Consider the following 7,820-nt stretch of genomic DNA (forward strand, 5'->3'; position numbering starts at 1 on the left):
ATGTATGTGAGAAATACTTAGAAAAGCAAATGGATTTGTATGTAGCATTTATGGATCTGGAGAAGGCATATGATAGAGTTGATAGAGATGCTCTGTGGAAGGTATTAAGAATATATGGTGTGGGAGGCAAGTTGTTAGAAGCAGTGAAAAGTTTTTATCGAGGATGTAAGGCATGTGTACGTGTAGGAAGAGAGGAAAGTGATTGGTTCTCAGTGAATGTAGGTTTGCGGCAGGGGTGTGTGATGTCTCCATGGTTGTTTAATTTGTTTATGGATGGGGTTGTTAGGGAGGTAAATGCAAGAGTCTTGGAAAGAGGGGCAAGTATGAAGTCTGTTGGGGATGAGAGAGCTTGGGAAGTGAGTCAGTTGTTGTTCGCTGATGATACAGCGCTGGTGGCTGATTCATGTGAGAAACTGCAGAAGCTGGTGACTGAGTTTGGTAAGTGTGTGGAAGAAGAAAGTTAAGAGTAAATGTGAATAAGAGCAAGGTTATTAGGTACAGTAGGGTTGAGGGTCAAGTCAATTGGGAGGTGAGTTTGAATGGAGAAAAACTGGAGGAAGTGAAGTGTTTTAGATATCTGGGAGTGGATCTGGCAGCGGATGGAACCATGGAAGCGGAAGTGGATCATAGGGTGGGGGAGGGGGCGAAAATTCTGGGGGCCTTGAAGAATGTGTGGAAGTCGAGAACATTATCTCGGAAAGCAAAAATGGGTATGTTTGAAGGAATAGTGGTTCCAACAATGTTGTATGGTTGCGAGGCATGGGCTATGGATAGAGTTGTGCGCAGGAGGATGGATGTGCTGGAAATGAGATTGAGGACAATGTGTGGTGTGAGGTGGTTTGATCGAGTGAGTAACGTAAGGGTAAGAGAGATGTGTGGAAATAAAAAGAGCGTGGTTGAGAGAGCAGAAGAGGGTGTTTTAAAGTGGTTTGGGCACATGGAGAGGATGAGTGAGGAAAGATTGACCAAGAGGATATATATGTCGGAGGTGGAGGGAGCAAGGAGAAGAGGGAGACCAAATTGGAGGTGGAAAGATGGAGTGAAAAAGATTTTGTGTGATCGGGGCCTGAACATGCAGGAGTGTGAAAGGAGGGCAAGGAATAGAGTGAATTGGAGCGATGTGGTATACCGGGGTTGACGTGCTGTCAGTGGATTGAATCAAGGCATGTGAAGCGTCTGGGGTAAACCATGGAAAGCTGTGTAGGTATGTATATTTGCGTGTGTGGACGTATGTATATACCTGTGTATGGGGGGGGGGGTTGGGCCATTTCTTTCGTCTGTTTCCTTGCGCTACCTCGCAAATGCGGGAGACAGCGACAAAGTATAAAAAAAAAAAAAATATATCTGTGTGTGTGTGTGTGCGTCACTTTACCTTTTACCCTGCTAAATTTTCTTATTTACATATACACTCAACTTCATCCTCTAATTTACTCTTTCACATGGGATACCAACTTAAGTAGTTACTCACTAGAATCTACCACCAACGCTGATCATCGGCAAACAGCAACTGATCACTTCCCAGTCCCCCTTACCCCTATAGACTGCATCCTCATCCCTCTCTCCAAGACCCTTGCATTACGTCCATACCACCACATCTATAAACAAGCTTGGTAACATCACACACACCCGTGCTGGAGACTAACCTTCACCTGGAATCACTCACTCTCCTCTCTTCCTACTGGTATACAATCCTTATAGTCTTGATAAATCTTTTTACTGCCTCTTGCAGCATCCTCCAGATCCATAAATGCCATGTAGAAATCCTTCTGTTTCGCTATGTATTTATCATACCCATTCTTTAAAGCAAACACTTGATCGACACATCCTCTACCACTTCTGAAATCACAATGTTATACCCCAGTCTAATGATCCGTACATACCTTCACTCTTTCAATGACGGCTCTCCCATACAATTTACCAATTACGTTCAACAAAATTATATGTCTGTATTTTGAACACTCACTTTTATCCCCTTTGTCTTTATACATTTGCACTATGCCAACCGATGAACAGCACAATCACCCACTTTTTTGATAAATTCAACCGTAAATCCATCCCCTCCCACCGCCTTGCCGCACTTCATCTCCCGCAAGGCTTTCACCACTTCGTTTTTCATCAAACATTTTTCCAAAACTCTAAGTTCTCATACCTCCTTGACCTAGACATCCTGCATCTTCCACTCTGTCATCAAACACATTCAACAATCCTTCAAAATGCTCACTCCATTACTACCTATTACTACTTCCCTAATTGCCCCCTTCACCGATGTTCCTATTTGTTCTCTTGTTTTTCTCACACTGTCAACCTCCTTCTAAAACATCATTTTATGCTCCCTGAGATTTACTGATACTCGCTCAACCCAGTTCTCATTCGCCCTCTTGACCTGCTGCTGTCTCTTAACATCTCCCAGTCATTTACACTCCTTCCTCGTTATTACTGTCCATATACCTTCCCTTTCTCTTTCACTAATAACTTTACTTCATCCTGCCACTTACTACCCTTTCTCACCTACCCACATTCTACCTTCCATATGCTTCTCTTGCTCATGCCATCACCACTTAGATACCTCCTAATCCTCACTCAATCCCCTAGCTTTGTTTATTCTTACATTTTGACATTAAACACTGAATTTTTCTTGGTATTTCTTTACCAGAGTCTACCAAGCTCACTTACTTTCACTGCTCTTTTCGTTCTTAGCATTCTATATTTTCAAAACACCTCTATGAATCTTCACCCTCATTTCCTTCAGGTGATAATTATACATCCCGCCAGCTGTCCTTCTCAGCACATTCACATCCAAAAGTCTCTTGCACAACTATAATTTAGTATGAAATCGAATTATGCCCGCTTACCACCTTTCCAACTCATATACTTATACTTGTGTATTTCCCTGTTTTTAGATCAGGTATTCCCGATCACCAGCCCTCTCTCAGCAAACGACTCTACAAGCTCTTCATCACTTTCAATCACCCTACTGAATACTTCAAGTCTCCCACTTATACCCTCAACTGCCAAATTACCTTCGCATCTAAATCGCCCATCACTACTACCCGGGCTCTTGCGTTATAAGGTGCTGACAGACTCACTCAGCTGCTCCCAAAACACTCGTCTCTCATGATCTTTTGTCTCAATGCCAGGTGCATAAGCGCTGGTAATAGATCATCTCTCGCAATCCACTTTCATTTCTACCCACATCTTTCTCGAGCTCGTTATTCTCCACTCTTTTACACACACTCTAATAACTCCTGCTTCAGCAATAGTGGTACCCCTTCCTTAGCTTTTGTCCTCTTAACAATACCTGATTCATTACTAAGACATATTCAAGCCATTCTTCCCTTTTACCTTGAGCTTCGTTTTACTCAGAATCAGAATATCAGGCTCCTTTCTTCAAGCAACCCATCTTTCCTCTCATCTCAGTTGGTTACATTGACACACATTCATACACCCAAATCTGAGCCTTCGAGGAGGATGACGACTCCCTGCTTTACTCCATCTATTTCCTCTTTAAGAAATTGAAATACAAGGAGAGGAAAGTTCCAGCCCCTTGTTGTCGCCCCTCTTCCTAGCCGTCTAGGACAAACAATGGATACGAAGGTAGAATTCTTTCTTCTCTACACCAGGAATACTTTATCTGTATATATATATATATATATATATATATATATATATATATATATATATATATATATATATATATATAGGCGTGGGCTATGGATAGAGTTGTGCGCAGGAGGATGGATGTGCTGGAAATGAGATGTTTGAGGACAATGTGTGGTGTGAGGTGGTTTGATCGAGTGAGTAACGTAAGGGTAAGAGAGATGTGTGGAAATAAAAAGAGCGTGGTTGAGAGAGCAGAAGAGGGTGTTTTGAAGTGGTTTGGGCACATGGAGAGGATGAGTGAGGAAAGATTGACCAAGAGGATATATGTGTCGGAGGTGGAGGGAACAAGGAGAAGAGGGAGACCAAATTGGAGGTGGAAAGATGGAGTGAAAAAGATTTTGTGTGATCGGGGCCTGAACATGCAGGAGGGTGAAAGGAGGGCAAGGAATAGAGTGAATTGGAGCGATGTGGTATACCGGGGTTGACGTGCTGTCAGTGGATTAAAGCAGGGCGTGTGAGGCGTCTGGGGTAAACCATGGAAAGCTGTGTAGGTATGTATATTTGCGTGTGTGGACGTATGTATATACATGTGTATGGGGGGGGGGGGTTGGGCCATTTCTTTCGTCTGTTTCCTTGCGCTACCTCGCAAACGCGGAAGACAGCGACAAAGTATAATAAAAAAAAAAAAATATAAATATATATATATATATATATATATATATATATATATATATATATATATATATATATATATATATATATATACATATTTATTTATTATTTTGCTTTGTCGCTGTCTCCCGCGTTTGCGAGGTATCGCAAGGAAACAGACGAAAGAAATGGCCCAACCCACCCACATACACAATGTATATACATACACGTCCATACACGCAAATATACATACCTATACATCTCAATGTACACATATATATACACACACAGACACATACATATATACCTATGCACACAATTCACACTGTCTTCCTTTATTCATTCCCATCGCCACCTCGCCACACATGGAATACCATCCCCCTCCCCCCTCATGTGTGCGAGGTAGCACTAAGAAAAGACAACAAAGGCCCCATTCGTTCACACTCAGTCTCTAGCTGTCATGCAATAATGCCCGAAACCACAGCTCCCTTTCCACATCCAGGCCCCCCACAACTTTCCATGGTTTACCCCAGACGCTTCACATGCCCTGATTCAATACACTGACAGCACGTCAACCCCGGCATACCACATCGATCCAATTCACTCTATTCCTTGCCCGGCTTTCACCCTCCTGCATGTTCTGGCCCCCATCACACAAAATCTTTTTCACTCCATCTTTCCACCTCCAATTTGGTCTCCCACTTCTCCTCGTTCCCTCCACCTCCGACACATATATCCTCTTGGTCAATCTTTCCTCACTCATTCTCTCCATGTGCCCAAAACATTTCAAAACACCCTCCTCTGCTCTCTCAACCACGCTCTTTTTATTTCCACACATCTCTCTTACCCTTACATTACTTACTCGATCAAACCACCTCACACCACACATTGTCCTTAAACATCTCATTTCCGGCACATCCACCCTCCTGCGCACAACTCTATCTATAGCCCACGCCTCGCAACCATACAACATTGTTGGAACCACTATTCCTTCAAACATACCCATTTTTGCTTTCCGAGATAATGTTCTCGACTTCCACACATTCTTCAAGGCTCCCAGGATTTTCGCCCCCTCCCCCACCCTATGATTCACTTTCGCTTCCATGGTTCCATCCGCTGCCAGATCCACTCCCAGATATGTAAAACACTTTACTTCCTCCATTTTTTCTCCATTCAAACTTACCTCCCAATTGACTTGACCCTCAACCCTACTGTACCTAATAACCTTGCTCTTATTCACATTTACTCTTAACTTTCTTCTTTCACACACTTTACCAAACTCAGTCACCAGCTTCTGCAGTTTCTCGCATGAATCAGTGGAAGTAAATGTTTATAGTTGTGTTGGAGTGATAGTTTTCATACATGATGCACTGACAAGAAAATAGTGAAATTGGAAAAGAATGTAGCTTAGACATTGAAGTTTTTCTTTCATTGAAATGTGAACAAAGGGAATTTTTTTTTAAAGTGATAGAGATGGAAAGCAAAAAGGTGTTTTTCATAAATGTACTGGAAAAGTTGAGGTCCAGATAAATTTTTGGCCTGTCAAGGCTTTATTATGGCGGATGACCAACTACCTACCCTCATGTATCAAAGATATGGTTGTACTTTGTGTAATGAAGACAATTGAGAAACATCATAAGCCAATATTCCAGTTTCATGATAAGAAAAGTGGACTAGGCAGTATGATACAGTGGTTAAATTGATGAAAACTACTATTGACGTTTGTGTAAATAAATTATACATTTCCCTTTTCCATAGCCAGAGGTTGAACCATTATGTGACATTCATTTTTCATTTCATTTCAAGATAGAAGTTTCAGTTTTCTAAATTATTTCTTACATTTTTCATATGTATATATATATATATATATATATGTGTGTATATGTGTGCGTATATGTGTATATGTATGTATGTGTATATATATATATATATATATATATATATATATATATATATATATATATATATATATATATATATATATATATATATATATATATATATATATATATATATATATATATATATATATATATATATATTTATATATATATACACATATGAGAGTTGGGGTGAGAGAGTATCATTAAATTTTAGGGAGAATAAAAAGATGTTCTGGAAGGAGGTAAATAAAGTGCGTAAGACAAGGGAGCAAATGGGAACTTCAGTAAAGGGCGCAAATGGGGAGGTGATAACAAGTATTGGTGATGTGAGAAGGAGATGGAGTGAGTATTTTGAAGGTTTGTTGAATGTGTTTGATGATAAAGTGGCAGATATAGGGTGTTTTGGTCGAGGTGGTGTGCAAAGTGAGAGGGTTAGGGAAAATGATTTGGTAAACAGAGAAGAGGTAGTAAAAGCTTTGCGGAAGATGAAAGCCGGCAAGGCAACAGGCTTGGATGGTATTGCAGTGGAATTTATTAAAAAAGGGGGTGACTGTATTATTGACTGGTTGGTAAGGTTATTTAATGTATGTATGACTCATGGTGAGGTGCCTGAGGATTGGCGGAATGCGTGCATAGTGCCATTGTACAAAGGCAAAGGGGATAAGAGTGAGTGCTCAAATTACAGAGGTATAAGTTTGTTGAGTATTCCCTGTAAATTATATGGGAGGGTATTGATTGAGAGGGTGAAGGCATGTACAGAGCATCAGATTGGGGAAGAGCAGTGTGGTTTCAGAAGTGGTAGAGGATGTGTGGATCAGGTGTTTGCTTTGAAGAATGTATGTGAGAAATACTTAGAAAAGCAAATGGATTTGTATGTAGCATTTATGGATCTGGAGAAGGCATATGATAGAGTTAATAGAGATGCTCTGTGGAAGGTATTAAGAATATATGGTGTGGGAGGCAAGTTGTTAGAAGCAGTGAAAAGTTTTTATCGAGGATGTAAGGCATGTGTACGTGTAGGAAGAGAGGAAAGTGATTGGTTCTCAGTGAATGTAGGTTTGCGGCAGGGGTGTGTGATGTCTCCATGGTTGTTTAATTTGTTTATGGATGGGGTTGTTAGGGAGGTGAATGCAAGAGCTTTGGAAAGAGGGGCAAGTATGAAGTCTGTTGGGGATGAGAGAGCTTGGGAAGTGAGTCAGTTGTTGTTCGCTGATGATACAGCGCTGGTGGCTGATTCATGTGAGAAACTGCAGAAGCTGGTGACTGAGTTTGGTAAAGTGTGTGAAAGAAGAAAGTTAAGAGTAAATGTGAATAAGAGCAAGGTTATTAGGTACAGTAGGGTTGAGGGTCAAGTCAATTGGGAGGTAAGTTTGAATGGAGAAAAACTGGAGGAAGTAAAGTGTTTTAGATATCTGGGAGTGGATCTGGCAGCGGATGGAACCATGGAAGCGGAAGTGGATCATAGGGTGGGGGAGGGGGCGAAAATTCTGGGAGCCTTGAAGAATGTGTGGAAGTCGAGAACATTATCTCGGAAAGCAAAAATGGGTATGTTTGAAGGAATAGTGGTTCCAACAATGTTGTATGGTTGCGAGGCGTGGGCTATGGATAGAGTTGTGCGCAGGAGGATGGATGTGCTGGAAATGAGATGTTTGAGGACAATGTGTGGTGTGAGGTGGTTTGATCGAG

The sequence above is a fragment of the Panulirus ornatus genome, chromosome 58 (assembly GCF_036320965.1).
Source record: "Panulirus ornatus isolate Po-2019 chromosome 58, ASM3632096v1, whole genome shotgun sequence".
Classification (NCBI taxonomy): domain Eukaryota; kingdom Metazoa; phylum Arthropoda; class Malacostraca; order Decapoda; family Palinuridae; genus Panulirus; species Panulirus ornatus.